The sequence below is a fragment of the Lissotriton helveticus genome, chromosome 12 (genome assembly GCF_964261635.1).
Source record: "Lissotriton helveticus chromosome 12, aLisHel1.1, whole genome shotgun sequence".
Taxonomy (NCBI): Eukaryota; Metazoa; Chordata; class Amphibia; order Caudata; family Salamandridae; genus Lissotriton; species Lissotriton helveticus.
The window spans coordinates 587,023,940-587,044,642 of record NC_136073.1 but is presented as its reverse complement, the minus strand read 5'-3'; the positions used below and the strand labels follow the sequence as shown (position 1 = coordinate 587,044,642).

At 45.2% G+C, this 20,703-nt stretch overlaps 1 protein-coding gene across 2 annotated transcripts in view; it reads right to left on the bottom strand.

The window, feature by feature from the left end:
* HDGF (heparin binding growth factor) overlaps positions 1-20,703 on the bottom strand; it is a 124,185-nt gene that overhangs the window by 72,580 nt on the left and 30,902 nt on the right. The window lies entirely within an intron of this gene.

Genomic DNA, 20,703 nt, shown 5'->3' with positions numbered 1-20,703 from the left:
ATACATACTTTGACGAGTCCATGGTATCCATGAGCTGCAAACCAGGCAGGAGGAAAAAGCATCCCAAAAATATTGAGAGAATATGCTATTATTTCAAGATCAGGAAAAATGATGAATGGAGCAGGGTGAGCTTCGACTGGCCTTCTTGTAGCTGTAGCCTTATCCCCAATGGAATGCCACGAGTGCGAAGGCATTAAGGAGGATGGCTCAGCCATGGGGAATTAACCATGATCAAGGCTACGGTAGCAGGCCCACAGCAGCTGGACAGTAGGCCCAGGGACTCCATCCATAAGACTGGAAAGGCCTTAAACTGCTGTTAGTCAAGGGTTTTCCTTACCACTATCAGTTAAAGGCACTCAGCAAGTGCCTCGTCATACTGCGGGAGGACCGCTTCCATAGAATGATATAAAAAGTTATTTTAAAGGTGGGGTAGTTCGATCATTTTCTGGTTATCGGATTGTAGAAATGGAACCATATTTGCAGTATGTCCAGCAAATATTCTCGGAGAATGGAAGAATCCCAAAACATTGGTGTCTAGAGATACAATTTTGAAAGACGGCATTAGCTGAAAAATATCAACTTTGTGTGAAAACTTAACCACAACTACTAAGACGATATGGAGGTATTGGTGCCATTATATGCAAGCAGTGCGTTCCTACCCACTTTCACTATATAGTGTATAACGTTTGGAAATCTAGTTTCTAAAAAATATTGGTCATCGCCAAGTAAGGTGTTCTGATTGGTTTTGCTCCTAATTAAGTCTTTGTTTGCATCACACTTTGAATTACTAAAATAAATTTTTCGTGATTTCGGATATATTTTTACATTAGTACTATTCATTTACAAGCGGTTTAAAAGAGCTGGAAAAAAACACATCACATCTTACAGCCATATGTTTCACAATGATTGTCAGACAGCAAACGTGACACAAACTAACTGTAATAAGAGAAAGAGAAATAAACACCATTTTCCAGGATGAGATAAGAAACAATTAGTAAAAAGAAGCTGCTATTTGACCTCTGTCCTTGTACAGACAAATGTATCAAGATAAAAACAAGATATAGGAGTCATTATTGCTCATTCACTTTCTGAATGAACAGAACACCTACTCCTTCCTGCTAAAGTTCACTTGCCTCAATGGACGAGTAAGTGCTAAAAATAGCTTGACCTGATAAAATCAGACTAGTCATATCAAGTAGATTTGTTGAGGCCCCGTGGAGGGGCACCCATGTAGCCACCTTGCAGATATCTAGGATAGGGCTTCCGTGTGCTAACAAAGTGGCAGCAGCTTTGGCTGGCTAAAATGATAACTAAGTCCTTCTGGAAGCAGCTTTTTGGTCACTGTGCAGCAATCATTATATACACAGCACGATCCGGTGGGATATAGTTCTCTTCTGCACTGCCTTTCTTCAAGCCTTAGAACCCCAAAAAGAGCGAAATTGTTCACGTGTTTTTTTTCTGGTACAATGTATATGGAAGCTCAGCCCTATTTTGTGGTTCAAGCCATGGAGCGTCTCCTTCGCCCTAGAGGGGTGAGGCAGAGCATAGAATGCCAGCAGGTGATGGTTTGACAGACGTGGAACAGCATCACAACTTGGCAGCAAGAATGCCCGAGTCAGCAGAACCAGTTTGTCTGGGAAGAAGGTAGTGTATGGTGGATTGACAGCTTTAAATTAACTTCCCGTGCTGTGGTCATTGCGACAAGGAACAGTCTTTATAGTAAGGAGCTGCAAGGTACACCTGTGAAGCAGCTCAAATAGAGTGTACTGCAGATAGGTCAGGACCAGATTAAGCTCCCACCGGGCCATGAGAGGGAAAATGCATCACAACTGGTGATTTAAACAGAGGGATCTGAGAACAGTAAGAAGGCCAAAAGAGACCCCCTAACTGTGCCCAAAGAAAATCTTTGCTAGGCAAGGGACAGAAACAGAGTCAGATAACTTGGCCTAAGGTTTCAATCTGGCGAGAGCCACACCTCTTCTCAAATTTGTTCCAACAACTGGTGTACACAGTTTTTGATGAAGGCGCCTGGCTGCCAAGATGACAACTAACTCCAGAGGAATGTTGAAGGCTTTCAGTGGTCGCTGCTCAATCTCCAATCCAAGCCTGAAGGTGGAACTGCATTGGCCCAGGTACAGAACCATGCCCTGTTGCTGAGACAGCAGGTCCTCATGAAGGGGCAGCCTCATTGGTGGACGAATGCCCAAGCCTAGGAATTTGGAAAACCAAACTTTCTGTGCCCTATCCAGAGCCACAAGGGTGACTTGGGCCCGGTCTGCCCTGATCTTCAATCAAGCTCATGGGAGGAGTTTTATTGGTGGGACGGTACACAGGAGTTCAGAGTTCCTCTCTAGGTGGAATGAGTCTCCGAGCAAGAGATGGCCTGCAAACTCCACTAGGAACAGGCAGCTTATCTAGTCTGTCCTAGCATTTAAGGATCCTGTCAGGTGATTCACCATCAGGAAATGTCCTTGACAGTCCAGCCATTTCCAGAGGTGCAGGGCCTTCTGGTACAGAGCCAGTAACCAGCCATGGTTTTTCATGACCACGACAGTGCTGTTGTCCATGAGCACCTGTAGCAGACTTCCTTTGATGGATGACTGGAAGGCTTTCTATGCCAAGTGGATGGCCCTTGATCTCCACCTCTGCCAGATGGCTGCCTCAACCAAGAAGTGATGCATCAGTCACTACTGTCAAATCTGGGTGGGAAACAGTGGTTTTTCGCTGACAATTGCAGTCCAGCTACTTCGAATGCAAATCTTTTACAGTCCTCTCCAAAATCTGAATGAGGTTCCCTTGATGTTGGGCCCACTAAGACTTCTTCAGATCACACTGCAGAGCCAACACATGCCACCTGGTGTGCACAATCAGGATGCAAGAGACCATCCGCCCCCAAAGCCTCTGAGTAAGGAGTAAGGCTGAAAGATTGGTATCAGAAGGAATGTCTTGGACACTTTTTCCTGAGGGAAAGGCACGGAACCGAACAGTCTCCTGAATGGCTCCAATGAGGGAAGCTTTTGAGTCAGATAGAACTTCAGCATGTTAATAGTGAACATCAAAAATGACAGGAGGTTCAACATAGTCAAGAGTTGGCTGACGACTGCATGGCGAGAGCCCGCCTTCAATATCCTGTAGTCAAGGTAAAAGACTGATGCTTCTGAAGATGAGCTGCCGCCACCACCATCACTTTCGTGAACACCCAAAGAGCACTGATGAGACCAAAAGGGACGCACAGCGAACTGGAAATGCTCCAGTTTCACTACGAACCACATGGCATTGCCAGGCTGGGAATGAGGAAATGGGCGTCCTTCTGGTCCAATGCCGCAATTTAATCTTCAGGGCGGGGGGCAGACAAGACCGCGGACAGGAGGAGAGTCTAGAATTTCTCCTTTCCGAGGAAAGAGTTGAGTGGGCACCAGAAAGTAGCAGGAATAACCACCTCGCCTCACACTTCCAGTGCCACAACTTCCTGACAGCTCCTTTGACCAAATACACATGCACTTCCTGGAACAAAAATGGATATGGGTTTCAGTCAGACATTTGGAGAAGGGGGTGGGGCTGCAGGGAAGGCATACCACCTTCAAACTATCTGCAGAACCCACCAGTCCGAAATTATCGCATGCCGATCTGGTCAGAAAGACAAAGATGAACAAGCATTTGCAATGCAATAGGTCTCGCAGTTGTGAGAGTTTGAGCTATTGGCATTGTAAAAGGCAATGCCTTTTATTTACGTGTTGGTTTTTAAAAACATAAATAAAAGGCATTGTCATTTACAATGCCAATAGCTTAAACTCTCGCAAATACGAGACCTATTGCATTGCACAGCGCCAGGGGAAACTCTTCCATATGGATTGCATGAATAGGGCAAAGTAGGGCTAAGTATAACAAGCTTTACTTTTTGCTGAGGCTTTATAGGATGCATGAATGGCCTGGGCAGGTCACTGTGCGCATGGTACACTGATCTAATTCCAGGTTCGCTATGGCTGGGCTGAGGCTACTGGTTCTACAGAGTGCTGCTTTAATTATCGCCAGTGTAATTGTTACTCAGTGGTGCTGGAACAATTTTCAGGCTCAGGCTAGGGGTGCTGCCATCAATGTATCATTGGACTCCTAGGGATTCTGAAAAATTCAAAAATCACAAAGAACATGCGTCATAAATGAGACACGCCCATTCAGCAAGAGTGAGATAAGGTAGCATTTTGGAGCACACGGTCACAAATATATTATTAAATCATGTTGTGGTAGTGTACAAATGCAAAACAGTTGGACAGAATGCAGAACAATGTCATACATTCACCACAGTACAGAGATCTGGGCCTAAATCCATCGTTTTTTTTGCACTCCACACCACCCCAGTTCAGACATGGCCATATGCAAATCAGTCTTGACCCTTTGCCTCATGGGAACAGTCCAGCCCGAACTGCCAAGCCATGTCTTTCCTGGAGCGGCTAAGAGAGAAAGACAGTTTCTTTCTTGCCCAATGGTACTTGTGTGTGCTCCTCTGCGGCGGTATAGCAGCCCTCATAGGCGCAACTAGAGCCAAATGAAATTTCTGGGAGGGAGGGCAAATTCTTCCAGCAATAGGCAGAGTGGGGATGCAGGCGCAAGAAGGGGTGAAAGAACAACAAAGCCTCATTAACACGTAAATGGTCTTTTAAAGACCTTGAAGTACTCGGGTGCAGCTGTGTGTGTGCCCGGGAAACTCTCAGTTCGGGCTGCCACACACGACGGGGGTTGGGGTTTGAAACCCTTTCAGCCCAATGGGCGTTGTACGCCTGGCAGGTCTTCCTGTCAGCCTCCTGCTATTGCTCAGGTCAGCTTGGCATGAACCTACCATGCACATACGGCACGAGACAGGCTGCGAAGAAGCTACTTGGAAAAGAGAGCTGCCTCCATCATGACAATGGTAGGAGGCGCCAAATGGCTGCAGCTAGAATCTGACCTGGCAGGGTGTTATGGATGGATGACTATATCCCACCTGACCCTGAAAGCAGCTTCCCGCCTTCACAACACAACGGAAATTCCAACGTGACCAGATGACCAGCCGAGCTATGGAGGGTGCGACGTGTGTTTAGACAGCCTGTCCAGTGAATGATGTCACAAGATCTCAAAAACTGAGCAGGAACCAAACAAAGTAATATTCTAGAAGGGCTGTTGGCAGTTATTAGCGATAGTGGACTGGCTAAACAGAAAACATTTTGTTGTTCCTCTCAGAAGGGGTGAAACTGAGCCACAACACAGTGTACATCAGGCAGTAATGTGACAGGGAGATTTGCATTTTGTATGGTTTGAAGACTTTTTTGAATTGTGGTCTCAAAAGTAACCTGAACACAAGAGCCATCCGTTTATACAAGAGAACGCAACAATATAGGAGTCATCAATTCAAGGATTTCCTTTGCATGCTGCGACTTGCAGTCCTGCTTATCCCTTCATAAAAATAAACACTTGAAGTCCTAAAAAGCAAAGCAAAAGATTGGGCCGGGTGACCAACTCAAGCATACACGTAGGGAACTTGACCGATCTGCATAACTCCGCTCTTGCATTCCCTGCTCTACCTCTTCTTGCAACCCTGCATTGTCTCACTGTCCGTTCCTTACACTTCGGGTCTTTTCACGCACTCCCTTCTCAGTATGCACGGCCCTCCCCTCGCCCCTCACAGACCCCCCCCCTCTCCTTTTCTCCCACACAACCCCCTTCCCCCCACAGTCACCTTCTTGCTGCTGGCTCCCCTGATAGCTGCAGCCTTGTCGTAGACGTGACATTTGAGGATGGTACTGCCCACGTCCACTGCAAACACGTACCGGTCGTGCCCTGGGTAGCCATTCTTTAGCAGCGGCGCCATCCTCTCCCCGAAGTTGCCAGGCCCGGAGTCCACCCCGCAATCTGGCTTCCGGTTCTCAAGCCTTAAGTATACACGTATGATGTTCCCAGTACTATGGTTCAGACTGCATCCACGTGACACCGGTTGTGGCAGTAGGAAAAGGGAGACCCAATAAGAGATTGAGATTTGCTCATGATCATCTAGTGGCAAAAAATAAGATTTGGAATTCACACCACAGCCCACATGTTTAACCACGGGGATGCACGGTGTTTTACTGCAGTTTCTTGTAGTTAGCACTACATCAGACAGGAATAGCGCTCTGCAGGAAAAGAGAGGTCTGTACGAACTCCAAGTCTAACTTCCAAAACATCAACTGAACCAAAGTAACCAATCGCCTTCAGTTTTACAGTTTTCTTCAGCCAATGGCAGCTACGCGGTCTCATCCAGCTGGGTTGCGAGATGTGAGTGGGACGCCGTGAGCGTGCACCTCAACTGAACAGGCGCATGCTGAAAGACGCCGTGAGCGTGCACATGGGCAGTCTGAAAGAGCCGTGAGCGTGCACATCCCTGTCCCCCTTCGCCAACCAAACCAACGACAATAGGTCTCGCCAAGGTGAGCAACGCATGCGCTGCGTCACAAGTCGAGCCCTAAAAAAAAAAGGAAGGAAAAAAATTAAGAAAATAAATACATTAACTTTTTATATTATAAAAAACGCTGGATTTTGCCTTGCACCAGGTGGCTGTTTTGTAAAGGTCACACTAAAGAGGTTTGGCAGGTGGGGCTTGCTGACTTCAAGGGTAGGGGGCATTTCAGCAGCAAAAGTGCCGGAACCTCTGAGGGGGTTGGACACACTGATGGTAAGGATTGCTTCAATAAATGGGAGAAGAGGCTTTTAAGGTTGTCCTGGTTACAGGGCCTCAAGAAGCACATTCTGTTTTACCTCAATGGTGGGGAGCTGGAGGTCAAGAACATCAGCCTCTCTACCCACGACATAGGAAGTAGATTACTAGGTGGCATACCCGGTTGGGGGCGGGGCGGGATGATGTCTTTGGAGAGGTATCAAGGCAAGTCCTCGTACCAAATGTCATCATTCCCTTGGGTCAGTCAGAATTGGTGTAAAAAAGTTTTTTTTTTTTAAAGTACAAGGTGGACTGTCTTCCTTGAGGGGCTGGGATGCCCAATAGAGGAAGAGATGCCTTGGGTGGATTTGCAGCTACTTTTCGATCAATGCCTACTTAACGCTGGAGTGCGCGATTGGGTCCTCCTTCTCCCACATAAGAGTCGGCATAGGCATCTTTGAACCTGGGGCCAGCACAGGTCTCGTGGCCAAATGCGGGGTGGACAGTGGAGGCAAGGCAGGTTCAGTGTGTCAAATAGGCGCCAAGGCAAAACCGCCAGAAGCATTCCAAATGGAGAGCCTCACAGCTCCTTGGGGAACAGAGGGAGTCCGTAGAGATCTGAAGAGGCAGAGCATAACTGCGTGAGCGCTTAGATTAGAAAAGACGTGCCATTCCTCCCCATAAACTTTATTTGTGCCAGCATGTGTAGCGGGACAGGCTCCAGAGCAGGCCAACTTCAGGAATGAGAAGTGGCGCGACCTATGCGACTGAGTGGCGCAGGGGAACAGAATCCAGCTTCAACTTCTCATATTTCTTTAAGATTTACCTGAAGACTTGGAGGGCAAAGCAGACCGGCCGATCAAGCCATTCAGTCTATGGATACGAACCATGAACGTGGACAGTGGCTTAAAGCTACCCAGGCCCAGTCCTATGCTTGGCAATGTAGAATTTTGACTCAAGTTCCCGGATGGCCTTTGCTCTATCAGTGCAGGCCGTGTGGCGTCTGGGGTCGAGCCTTTACTCCAAGCATACCTAGTGGTGATCTGTCAAAGACCTTTGCTTGCAACAGTCCATAAAGGGATTGAAACTTGTAGTTTTGGAAGGCGACATCCCTTGCTCACTGGAGAAATATGAGGTACAATGCCTGAGAGATACGAAGGGTGCTCCTGATCAGCATATGGGGTTGGGAACCAGAGGAACAGACGTCAGCATGTGTGAGCGGTGCATATAAAGGTCCTGCACGTAGTTTCCAGAGTGGAAAGGCATCAGAGCAGAGTTACGAGGCACCGCTTTGAGGCGCACAGAGGTACTGCTGAAAAGTTTTCCAGATCCAGTCTGTCTGGGGAATATTCAAAATTTGAAGAGTCTGCAGCTAAAAGTCTGGGGGGGGGGGGGGATAAAAAAAAAACTCCCTTGCTACCACAAGCATCTGCTGGAAAGTTCACAAATAAGAGGTGTCTACAGGGAGAGCAGCTCCAAGAATTGCCAGCGGAGGAAGGAGATCAGCAGAAGCAGTTAATCATTTTCACTTGCTGTAGGATCCTTGAAGAAATTGTACTAGCTGCGTACAAGAGCACTTTCAGGAATGCAGATGCAGTGTTGAGGTTCGCAGAGCACTAGAGGGACAAGAAAACAAAACTCGATGGGCCTTATAAAAGTAAGATAAAAGATCGCAAAGACTGTCTTCTCTAAGCTGTAATAACATGTTTGCGAACAGCCTAAACTGTGGAGTCACAGAAGTAGTCCATATTTACTAGTCAGACCCACAATGATTAACAATTACCAAATCTTGAAAGAATTTAAAATAAGTCACAATAGTATTCCATGAAAAGCAATCAGTTTTTCAGACAAGCATTTACAATGCCGGTTTGGTCAACTGTGCAAAACACACTGGGGTCTTTAAATACATGAAATGGCTAGCCTACTAGATTAAATTCCAGTGAGTAAACACAAAGCATCGACAATAGGCCCATTGTTGCAGAAGTAAAAAGGAAGGAAAACAACCCCATAATTGAACAAAGCTTGGCTCAAACCATTCTGCTTCAAATAAGGACATGCAACATTTACAACAAACAGTACTTAGAACTAAGACAAATGGCACTTCTAAACGAAGCAGAATCAGAAGTTATCCATGAAAGATTTGTTACTCAATGTGAAACAAACAGTCCTCACAAGTTTTAAAAGTCACCCAGAACTGGCAAGATAATCACTGAAAGGTATTGAAGGTAGAATATAGAGGATTTAGAAAGTGTAACCATCCACCACTGAAGCATGCTCTGGTCTATAGGTCGGGAGTTCGAATCCTAACAAGGTTAAATCATGCTATACAGACTTGGAAAATAAGAGCACCAAGCTGAGTAGGACCTCGTGCTATGTACAATGTTTAAACACACGCAGGAAAAAAGGGGAGTTTTAAAACTCCCTGGATGTGGAGAAACACATGAATATTAAGATTCATTTCAATCAGGGAAAGTGAAGCACTAATCACGGTAAAGAATCAAGATCCAATTTTGAATCCCAGTTAATAGGAACGCTTTGGGGAAGGAAGCACAATATCCAGGGGGGAAAAACAGAAGGCCTACACAATGCTGCAAGTCAAACATCACAAGAACATGCCTTATAAAAGTTTCCGGTCATCAGGCTAAAAGGACAAAACTCACACAGTCAAATCCCATGATAATCCAGGAATACTCATGGGGCAGGACATACCTGGAGAATAGCTATTGAATGAGCAGGAACTTGGAAAGGACAGGAAAGCCATCCATTTACAAGCAAAGGGCAGGCACAAAGCTTATTTATTAATGCACTGGTTACAATACAGTCTACAAGACTGCAAGAACAACATTGAGCTTCAAGTGGATTATGTACAGATACATGTTCTGGAGTGAAATGATTCTAATGGTTCAGCAGGGAACTCAGCAGATGTGCTGAGAGGTGATCATTGTGGCAGTAGTAGTCTGAGCCTGGGTGCAAGACACCTTGAGCTAGCTCAATTCTTATGTCCACTGACAAGACTTGAAAACCTGGTTGGAAACTAATGTATCTAGTCAGTTCCTAGCTATATGGAAATTTGAACCAAAGCAGACCGAATGGGATCAAATAAAGGCAGGGAGTCATTACACCCACAACTTCTGGAAAACTATTTCAAAGTCAAATGACAGGAGAAAACGTGTATTACCTAATTAAATACATTGTCTCAGGGCCTACACAAGAGCCCATGTTTGCTTCTAAAAAGAAAAGCACTTGCAATGGCATCTAATGAGACTTCCGATGGTTGCTTTAAAATTCCACATCAAAAAGTGTTGAAGACTAAATGGAGTCTGAAGAGTGGGAACTAGAGTCGTCCAACCAACTGTTTCAGGGATCAAACTGATCAGCTGAAAATGAGCCACCATTATTTAAAGAACTATGACAAACGGTGGGTATGGATTTCAGATCAGAGTACAGACTTTTGCACATTTGCGTTCACGTCAGATGTAAATTTCCAGAATGTTGCAATTGTCTAACGGGTACATAAAACACATATCCTGAAAAGAATCAGATTACATCCTGTCCGCATAGCTTTAGTGATTTGAATTTGCCTTACTATGTGGAAAGCTTCAAGGAGGGAAAAAAATATTCAGGGCGACTAGTACCTCTATAAGGCAGATGCCTAAACTACTCTGAATAGAACCCCAGGCCCTTTATGGTTTTCTGCAACTAGCTTGATAACACCTCCTAGGGGTTAAATTACTTTCAAAAGCTTTGGTGATGGCTCCTGCTATCCTAGAGCAACGTGAGAAGACAGTAGAGCGACTGAAAGTACCTGCAACGTGATAGTGGAGCTACTGAACCTTCAAATTCCTCCTTTTGGCATTATTACTAGAAAGGGAGTGTTGTTGGGCAAAATCTTTCGGCCGTGCTTAATCATTTTAGAGCGGTACCAAATCTTTAAAGTTTAGGGTGGCAAAAAAAAAAAGCCAATGCTTGTGGAGCAGGGGTTGATACACAAGGACTTAGCAATCACTACCTAGTGCTATACATTAAATGGCAGTTTTGCCATCAAACAGTACATCCATGTGTTGATTATGGATACCTGAATGTAATGAATACGTGTTTACTCACAATATACATACACACAGAACAATTGACAGAGCGGGCTATTGTGTCTACAATGTTTTTGTCTGCAGCATTCGAGGCTGCTTACCACCGAAAACCCAAAGAGCAATTCTTTTGCATGGTGGAGGGAAATGGAACACTACAGAGCGGGCTAGTGTCTACAATGTTTTTGTCTGCAGCATTCGAGGCTGCTTACCACCGAAAACCCAAAGAGCAATTCTTTTGCATGGTGGAGGGAAATGGAACACTACATACATTTTCCAAAGTGCTCTAAAATTTGTAAATTATTAATAGATATTAAGGAGGGAGGCTTTATTGGTTTAGCATTGGTAATTGCCTTGTCTCGAAGTTTGAAAATGCATTCAGATACGACAATGGCTGAGGCTGGAACCCTTTCCTAGACCTGCAACAACATCAGTTGGGTCAGTGGGTTATGGAACACCACAGATTTTACCTTTGGGAGTTTTATAATCTTAACTCCAAACGCTGGAAGCAGGCAGGTCCATGCGAGATCGAGACAAAAATCAAACATACATTGAGTAAGAGATTCTTTCAAAAGGAAGCAGGCAACTTTAGAAAGGAAAAGAAGAAATCAGCTTAAAAATAGGTAGCCTTAGATATAAGTAAATGAAGTGTCTTTTTACATATAAAACTAACGTTTAGCTTCTAAGTGTCATTAGAACAAGTATCGATAGCCACTGCTTATGGCAATTAAAGACAGGTTTTCCCTTACATTTGGTGCAGCAATGACCAGTCGAGTTCAGTGCTGGTAAAATTATATTTATTCAGTCTAGTGGATAAAAATCAAAGAAGGTCAGAAACATATTGAATGCACTTGTGAGGTTCTTAGGCAGAGTACTTGCACATCCCAATTGTTGCGATGAGTAGCCAACAAGGTGAACAGAAACAATAGAAGCAAAAGGTGTAGATTACAGGGTTTTGAAAACACTAAACGTAACAGTAGTAGCGGCTCAACGTTCAGTAAGACCGCAATTATAACTGGTGCTTCAAAAGCCTAGAGAAGTTGAGATTCTGGTAAAAAAAACAATCATAGAGAACTAAACTGATTAATTTCTTCACAGAGCACTGAAAAAGTTACATTTGGTTAGACACCCTCATTTCCGCCTCAAATGGGGAATACAAATGATTCTTAATAAACCAAATTTCATCACTGTGCAAATGTATCCATTGTGTCTCACTTATTCTTCCTGTTTTTTCCTTAAGGTGTGAAAAAGCTGACAAAGCAGATACTAGTACCAAGAATGGTGCTACTTTTGACGTGGAAGTAGAGACTCGCTCTGAGAAAAATCTATCGTTGGAGGGGGTATTTCAGGGTGGACTGAAAAGAGCACCAGTTCCAGCTACCTATGGGGTCAGTGCACTGTTTAATATGTCTTCTTTGGCACTGATCCTACATGAACGTCTGCAGCAACCTTTTGAAAACCTATTGTCCATTCTGAAACCGAACACAAGAACTCTTACAAAGCTTGTATCTCTAGCATTTCTCTAAGATGCTGACATACAATTTAATGCATGGAGTCAGTCTTAAACAGAATACAAAGCGGGATAAAAATGTCTTTACATTTTAATTATCGCAAAAAAAGGGAACGAAGTATGGTTCCTATTTTTAAAGTGACTATTATTTTAAAGAAACTGTCCTTTTTTACCTGCAAGCAAAGGCAATTCACAAGTCACTGGGGAAAGGCTGCAGGACAACAAATGAGAGATGCCAACAACAAACAAAAAGAAACCATTCAGCTGCTTCTCTTCCAAATCCAATTTTGGGGGGAGGATGTCACCACAGGACAAACCTTGATCACCTTCCCTTCGGTCATAATTTTCTCAATTTATGGTTGTGTTAGAAGTCTGTGGATCTTCACCTTTTCTGAACAACCTTTGCTGATCGGTATAATTCTCGCTCACATGACTTATGTGAACCTGTGAATACTTAATCTAATCAGAGGGAGCTTGTGCAGAGGATGTAATGACATTCATTAGAGGAACTACCAGTGATGAAAAAAATTGCCCATTATACTTTACACGTTGGTTTCAAAGGTCTTATGGTTAAGTAAACCTTGCACAATTTGTTGTTTAACTAAGACCTATGTGGGTAAAGAGTTGACATCTCAACACAGGAGCAGTTTCTGTACTTCTGGAATAGTTAAGCTTTCTTCTAACAACTCAGATTTTGAGGTCGGGACATGGTACGTCCATGACACCACTAAGGCTTAGGCTTTAAGTACTGAAACCAGTGTCCGAACATAGTTTAGGATATTTTCAGAGATGGGATGGCACTAGAGGCAGAGAACGGCAATATATTATTTTGGTATATATAGTGTTATATAACTATAGCCTAAGATAGAGCTCACCAGTCTGACATTTCCACAAACAGTAAAAGCCGAGAGAGAGGAGGGCGGGTGTATGGTTTATACTCATTCTGTGGATTAAAAAGAATGACATCCAGGTAAGAGTGCAGGTTCTGTCTAGAAACTAAAACTGTACTAATAAAACGGATAGGATGTCAATTGAAGTGTCAATGTGCTGGTTGAATACTTTATGAGGTTTCAGATGTGGAAAGAGATCTTTGCTTGCCAAGTTACCCAAAGGATAACACTACTCTTAGGAATTTGTCTTCTGGCTAAGGTCTTGGAGATGCACATTTATACACCATGATCAAGTTCTGTTTCCATTATGGATTGTGCTGCCACAAACTATTCCAAATTGGATCTTACCTTACAGAACCATTTTACCCAAGGAAAAAAACGTTCTTAACCTTTGTTTTAGTGCATTTTCCGTCTTGAGAGAAAGAATGAGCGCAGCTTAATACGGTTCTATTAACCCCTTCAGCGCTGATGACAAAGCCAGCTCGCCATGGGCGTTACCTGCGCTACGCGCATGACGAGCTGGCTTTGTCACAAACCGCGCGATTTTCAAATTTCAGCGCACAGCGGGAAAACCCGCTAGCGCGGTAGAGGTTAAATATGGTCGCTAAGGCACAGACAGGGGATTTTGCCCAGTGTCGGTCTGGTTTCGGCACCATACATTTCAATCTTCATTTTGACACTGGTAGGAGGACAAAGGTGCAGATTTACTAAAGTGACATGCAGCACAGAAATCAAAGTTGGTGCACTGTGTTGCGTGAAAAAGCAGACCTACCATATCTATTAGCATATGGGGTTGCGGCTGTCTTTCCTTAACTGGCACATTTTCTTGCTGCCTAGCTCCATGCACACACTTTTGCACCATAATGCAAAAGTGTCTGTGTGAGTCTAGCATAGGTCCCATCCGGGAAGGATACTCTTCAACCACAAAATAATCTACTCATTTTTGATGAATTAGGCACGAAATATGAAAGTAATCCCAGAGCAGTATCATGAGACCGTTCTATTTCAGTTGCAGGCCCATAAACAGCCCAAGGAATTGTTTTTACTCATATTATATCTGCGAAAAATATTGGGATACAAAGAAGGGGCTTCCTCTTCATGTTTCTGAGCTTCACTGTTGCAGCTCATATACTAATTCAAATTAGGAGTTATTGCATGCACTGTATGCAGTAGATGGAGTAAAACTGGTTCACGGACCCTTTCTGAGAGTGAGCACAGTCCTAAAGACATTCATTTTATGGTCCATCTCTACAAAAGTAGAAGGGTCTCTTTTAGGCATGTTTTACAGACCATCACAATGCAAAACCGAATGATTTGTATTTTCCTTTGTTGGGCGAATGGCTGTGGGCTTTTTTTGGTTTTGTTTATTTGAAAGCATTCATTTCTACCAAACATTTGGCCCTTTATTTGAAAACAGTGAGAAATGTATAACTGTCAAAAACGTGAGAGTTGCCAAAGGCACTGACTTTAAGTTATGTGCAGCATCAACTGGTCTAGTTTATTTTCCGACTTCCGGGGAAATAAAGGACCACCGCTCAATAGGTCTGCCTTGTGCTTGCAGGCGAGTTTGTCAAGCGTCAGGCCTGGCTTCTGAACAGTAAGTTCGAAACTTCCTTTTGACATGGATGCAGTAGGAATAGAAGCTGAACTTCGTGATTATGGGCAGGGCAGCCACTACGTTTCGGAGCTACACTGTCTGCAGCTCAAACTAACACAGAATTGGAAAAATTAATATATGTGCTGTAGACAGCGCAGTTTCAGCCAAACCAGTGCATGGACCCCACCTCATTCTGAATGGCTATTGAAGATGTACAAGACTTGGACCTGGTCTTTCTGAATGAAAGGTGGGGCAGGGCAACTCCTATAGGCATGCTTTTCAGAACATCACAATGTAAAACTAACAGGAGTGTTGGGTAAAGTGCTTTCGGGTTGGCAAGGATTCTAGAGGCACCCCTATGCACAGTGATTTTTGTTACCACAATCTGGATGTCTGAGCTTTCTGAAAGATGAAAATAAATGGTTACTTCCCAGTACGAGTGGTTTTGCAGTCTGAATTTTCTGGATTCATATATTTGGTTCTGAAAATGTTTGTCCTTCTCTTGCCTTCCTTTTTTTTAAATTTGCTGTGGGCATCAACCATTAATTGGTAGTAAATCCACTCCTTGTGTAATATCAGACAGCACCTCAGAAGTTAGTGCATTGTCGCACTCTTCAGATTTTTCTTCCTCTGTATTTATAGGGGGGGGGGGGGTCGGTGCAAAGCTACTTCTACTGGTCAGTAACTACTTCTTTGTCCAGCAGGATTCCTTTTCTGGATTCACAACTTCTACATCTGATTACATAGCTGTATTCTTGTGTAGGCTAGGCTGAGACGAGGATATGTTAACAACCAAGAATTGTAGTACTCGCTGTCAAACCTGGGCCTACTTGTTTACCTGGATGTCTAAAAAGTAGTATTTCTTTAAGGTGTATTGGAATGACCAATTCCCTGGTCATGCAATTGATACGTTCGCTAGGAATGCTAGGGTTGAGCCCTTCTTACCAAGTGTGCCTTGGGGCATGCATGTAGAGCCTTAACCGCCCTCATGTAGCAGGTTTGCAGTCATCACTATCAATCATGAGATCACCCCCTGGTGGCTGATGTTTCTTTGCTTGCTCCAGCTTAGGAGAAAAGTTGTGTCCTTTCTGAATTCTCTTGGTCTCCTGTAGATCGTATATGAGTGCTCTTCACACGTCCAATGCTTGAATCGCTTTCTCGGCCTGAGACTTGGGCTCCTGGAAAAAGGCTGGTAGTTGGATGGTTTGGTCAATGTGGAATTGCGATACCATCTTTGGTAGGAACTGTGGGTTTGTTCATAGGCCAGCCATGTCCATGTGAATTTGAAGGTATGGTTCATGTATCAACGCTTTTAGGTCGCTGACTGCACAGGGACATACTTATAATAATGCAGTTGTCAGGGTCAAAAACTAACCAGTCTTGTGCAGTAGTTGAAATGGCCCGACATTGTGTGAGCGCTGCATTCAGGTTTCACATTGACATTGGTTCCACCTTGGTAGTGCTGCTTTTGATCCCTCAAGGAATCGCTTCACTAACAGGACTGTGAAAAGACAGTCCTCTGGTGGAGGTCACTTTTGCAGAAATGTGGGCCCTTGGTGATGCATAGGTCAGGCCGCTATCTTGTAGGTGTGTGAGGTATGTGAGCACCATACCGTGCGCTGTTCTTGCTTCCATCTTGTCCCAGCACCAATAGATGTCTCTCCTCCACTTCGGTCTAGCACTTCCTAGTGCTTGGTTTCCTAGCCTTCAAGATTTCCATCCATTGTCCTGAGGGTTGCTGTAGGTGTCCAGATTTTGGGTAATTAGGGCGACGCCGCTAGGTTGGGTGTAGCTGGGCCTGTATTTAGATTGGCATCATCTGCCCTCTGGACCTCTCCAGGTGGTCACAGTACCATGTCTTTCTGGCCCACTTCAAGGTTATGAGAATGAGTGATGTACCAGGATGTCTGGCTTCATCCAATACCCTTGAGATGAGGGGAAATTGGTTGAAAGGCGCATGCAAAGCTACCCAACCAATCTATCGGCAAGGCATTCCCCTAAGATTGGTAGTGTGAAAACCTGAATGCGATTTCTTGGCATTTTGCGTTTTCTATCATTGCAAATAGGTCTATGCTTGCTCTGTCTCAAGTCTGAATATGCTGTCCAGTACCTCCTGGTTTGTCTCCAATTTGTGGGAGGTGCTTTCTTGCCGGCTTAATCCATCTGCCTCAGTTCCGCTTCTACAGGAGGTAGATTGATTCTAGTGTCGTGTTGCTTTGGATCGTTCACCTCCATATCTCCTGCCCTAGTCTGGACAGTATGAAGGACTTCGATTCTCCCGCTTGTTGATGTAGAATATAGTTGTCATGTTGTATGTAAGAATTAGCACAATCTGCTTTTTTACATGCACTTTGAATGCTTTCATAGATATGAAAACTTTAGTTCCAGATTGTTTGTGCATTTCATGGTATTCGTAGGACTCCAGAGTCCTCAGACCTTTAGGTTGTCCACGAGCCCGCCCCAGCCTTTGTAGGGTGCATCAATGGTTATGGTCACAGTGGGGCTAGTGATCTGAAAGATCTCCCTATCCTCACATTTGTTGGGTTCCACCATTCGATTTCTTTTTGCACTCTTGCTGTGACAACTAGATCCTCCCAGCTTCCTGTGGCTTGAGACCATCTGCTGTATATCCATTCCTGTATGGGGGCGCATGTACATTCTCGCATGTGGTTTGAGGGGAATTCAGGATGCCGCCATGTCCATCAATTTCATGACAATTCTCACCCAGAGATGGTACCTTCTGGTAAAGATGAATGTGCTCTGCAATTGCAGTCATTCTCTTGTGGACTGGGTATGCCTGTGCCATTCTTTAATACACGGTTACTCCACCAAATCATTTCACTGGTTGTCAAACAAATTGTAAACACTTTTGGTGCAGATTTTATGCCAAATGGTAGTACTCTGAATTGGTAGTGTAGCCTGTCGGGGACTAATTTGAGATACCTGGAGTCTCTGGTTTACTGATTCGTGCAGGTAGATGTCCTTTAGATCCAAGGTGGCCATGTAGTCTCCCTTCCTTAGGAGTGGGATTACTTCTTTTCGCATTGTCATTTTGAAGTGTTGAGTATGCATGAACTTGTTTAGAAGCCCAAGGTCCAGGATCGGACTATGTGCTACGTCTTGTTTTGGTACTAGAAAGTACGGCCCTGGAGAGACCCTCTATGGCTCGTTTTTGGATGAGTTTTTTGCAATTGGGAGTTTCAGTACCTTTAAGGTGTTTGCCCCTGGGGGTACAAGTGGCAGTGGCTTGGTGAGTTCTACGCAGTAACCATGTCTTATGTTTAAAATCCCAGTGTCTGAGGTGATTGATCCCACTCCTGGAGGAGCCCTTCTAGTCTCACCCCCACCTAGATTCCTGAGGTGGGGTTGTTGAGTGAGTGAGTCTCTTAAAGACTGGCTCTTCTTGGCATTCCTTAAAAGGGTTGCCTTGCTGGGTGTTGCCATTGCGGATGTGCCAGATGCTGGGACGTCTGATGAGGAAAGCTTTGCTACAGTTGCTAGCATTGTTGGTCCTCTGGCAGCCGTTCCAACTCTTCTAAAAAGCCCTTCAAACTGTAGTGCCCCCATTGCCTTCATGGTGTCATTGGTCTTTTTTTGTTTGTTACAGTGCTTAATCTACTGCTTGCCCGGAGTGGGCCTCACCTGTGAAAGACATATTGATCACCTAAGCCTCTACCTCCAGTTTGAGGTCGGAGACCCCTCAAGCCAGGCGTGTCTCCACATTGTGGTTCCCATGCACATCTGTTGGCTGACTGTCGACTGCATCCAGGAAGATTTGAGGCAGGAGTTAGTTGTTTTTCCCCCTCCTGGACTACAGCTTTTGCTCTCTTGGGGAACTCCCCTGGGTGGTAATCAGTGCGTCAATCTCGGCCCACTGCTGGTGGCTAGAACTGTTAAGGAGTGCACTGAAGTTGACAATCCTCCATTGTGTGGTCACCTCACTCTGCATCTGCCTTCCCACCAGATCCAGTCTTATTTTTCTCTGGTAGTGGCCACGTGGATGCAGGGAGTTGTTGCTCTTTCTTGCGGTTGTCACAACGACAGCATCCACAGGGTCATTACCCATGAAACACTGGGGTCAAGTGGGGGATGTTCAGCGTTGGCAGCTCTCTTGTCTTTGTGTCCTTGCTCTTCTTTCTTACACCCTCTCTAGTACCGGTTTGCATCAAGGGTTTCATCAAAGGCTTGTCCCCACCAGTGTCCTTTGGACAGGACCCATGCAGCTCTTCAAAGTTTTACTGTCCTTCAGTCACTAGATGTTTTGGCGCAGAGGCTGCTTTCAAGGACTCCGTGCAAGGACTTCACGCCTGGCGGTTTAGTTACCTTCTGACATTTTTTCTTTAGGCATCTTTAGTCGCCTTCAGCGCTTCTTTTTTGGAGTGCGTTGTCGTCAGTGTCTGCCTGAGCAGGTTTGGCCTCCTCAAGGTTCTCCTAGTCTTCACTGGATAGGAAGAAGTCTTTCAGGGATTATGTTTTTTGTGGGTGCTAGCCATGGCATGCTGGGATAGTCTTTATCGGAGTTGTACCTAAAGTGTCTTCAGCACAAATTCGGAGGAGGCTACGCATGCTTTGCCCTCATTGTCTTTTGACAGGGACAGACTGCAGAGATAGTGTGCACTACCCGGTCATACTTGAGGTGGCAGCCGGGGCAGAACTTATCTATCTATACTACTATTATAAAGAGAGAACAGACACCTTTTGGCAAGGTAAACTCGGGAACCACAGCGCCAATCCACACACCCAATACATTGTTGTAATCCTCAGGGTGTGTAGATGGACATAGGCTGCATAAAAAAAAAGAGTACATTAAAAAATTAAAGTTTAAAAACAAAGTAGTCCCCTAAAACAAGCGCCGGCCGCGACGTAGCGCTAATCGCGACCTACACCTGCGTGATGACGACAAGCGGGGAGGAGCGGTGACTAGCGGCAACGAGTGGCGCGGCGCCTCAGGTAAGGAGAGGCAGGAGGCGGGAGCCGGTCCGGGCAATATCGGTGCGGGCGGGGGCCCGGGAGTGGGGGCTAAGTCCGGAGCGGAGGTGAGGCAGAGGCGGGAGCCAGGCGGGCGGGTGGGCAGGCAGGAGCAGAGTTAATCTCCCAGGCCTCATTTTGACCTACAAGTGGCATTTGAACCCACTTGTTATTTATCGCATGCGTGAACCACCATAGGGTCATGAATTAAGAAACATATGCTTAAGTAGATGTATTCGTATGTAAATACCTTTCGAATCACGTTCTTCTTGGAGTTCGTGAGTGTTTTGAACATTGTTTTATAAAGGCACTCAAATCTCCATATCCGAAGTCTGAATTTAACACAAGCGCCCCACAGGTGCGGATCGTGCCTGTGGAGGCAGCTTGGTAAGGGCTAGCTAGGATGCTGCATCGAAGACTTTCACACTGTGCACGTTCTGCTCTCTAATAGTCTGTACGCAATGTCGGGGCGGGTGGGTGGGGGGTCGGGGCGGGCGGTCGGGGGGCCCCGGCCGGGACGGGACTAAGCAAATGCTCAAAATGCAGCCCCCAGCCCCCTTCTGCCCCCGGGCAACGCCGGGGCGGGCTGCTAGTATGGGATATTTTCCATGGCCCTTTGCTGCCTCTCTCCTCTCCATTTTCCAGTCAACGTGGGTTTTACCAGCAGGGTTACCAGTCAGGGGGTCGAGAAAACTCTTTGCTCTAGCCATTCATCCTGTGTACTAGAGTGTTCCTCGCTTTTCTCAATTTTTCCAATGATTCTTTCAGGGCTCCTCTGTTGTGCTTCAGACCCAAGATTAAAAAGATTGAGAAGATAGCAACCATGCACAGGAACATCCGGGGTGCTGTCTGAAGTCACAGGGGATGGACTTCCCACAAGATGGCGGAATAGATGCACAATGTGAATCCAGAAGAGGATTCCTGCTGCAAAACCCAGTTCCCCCTTGAGATCATAGTTGTGCCCTGGATAGGCTGAGAATTTGCAGGGGACAGTG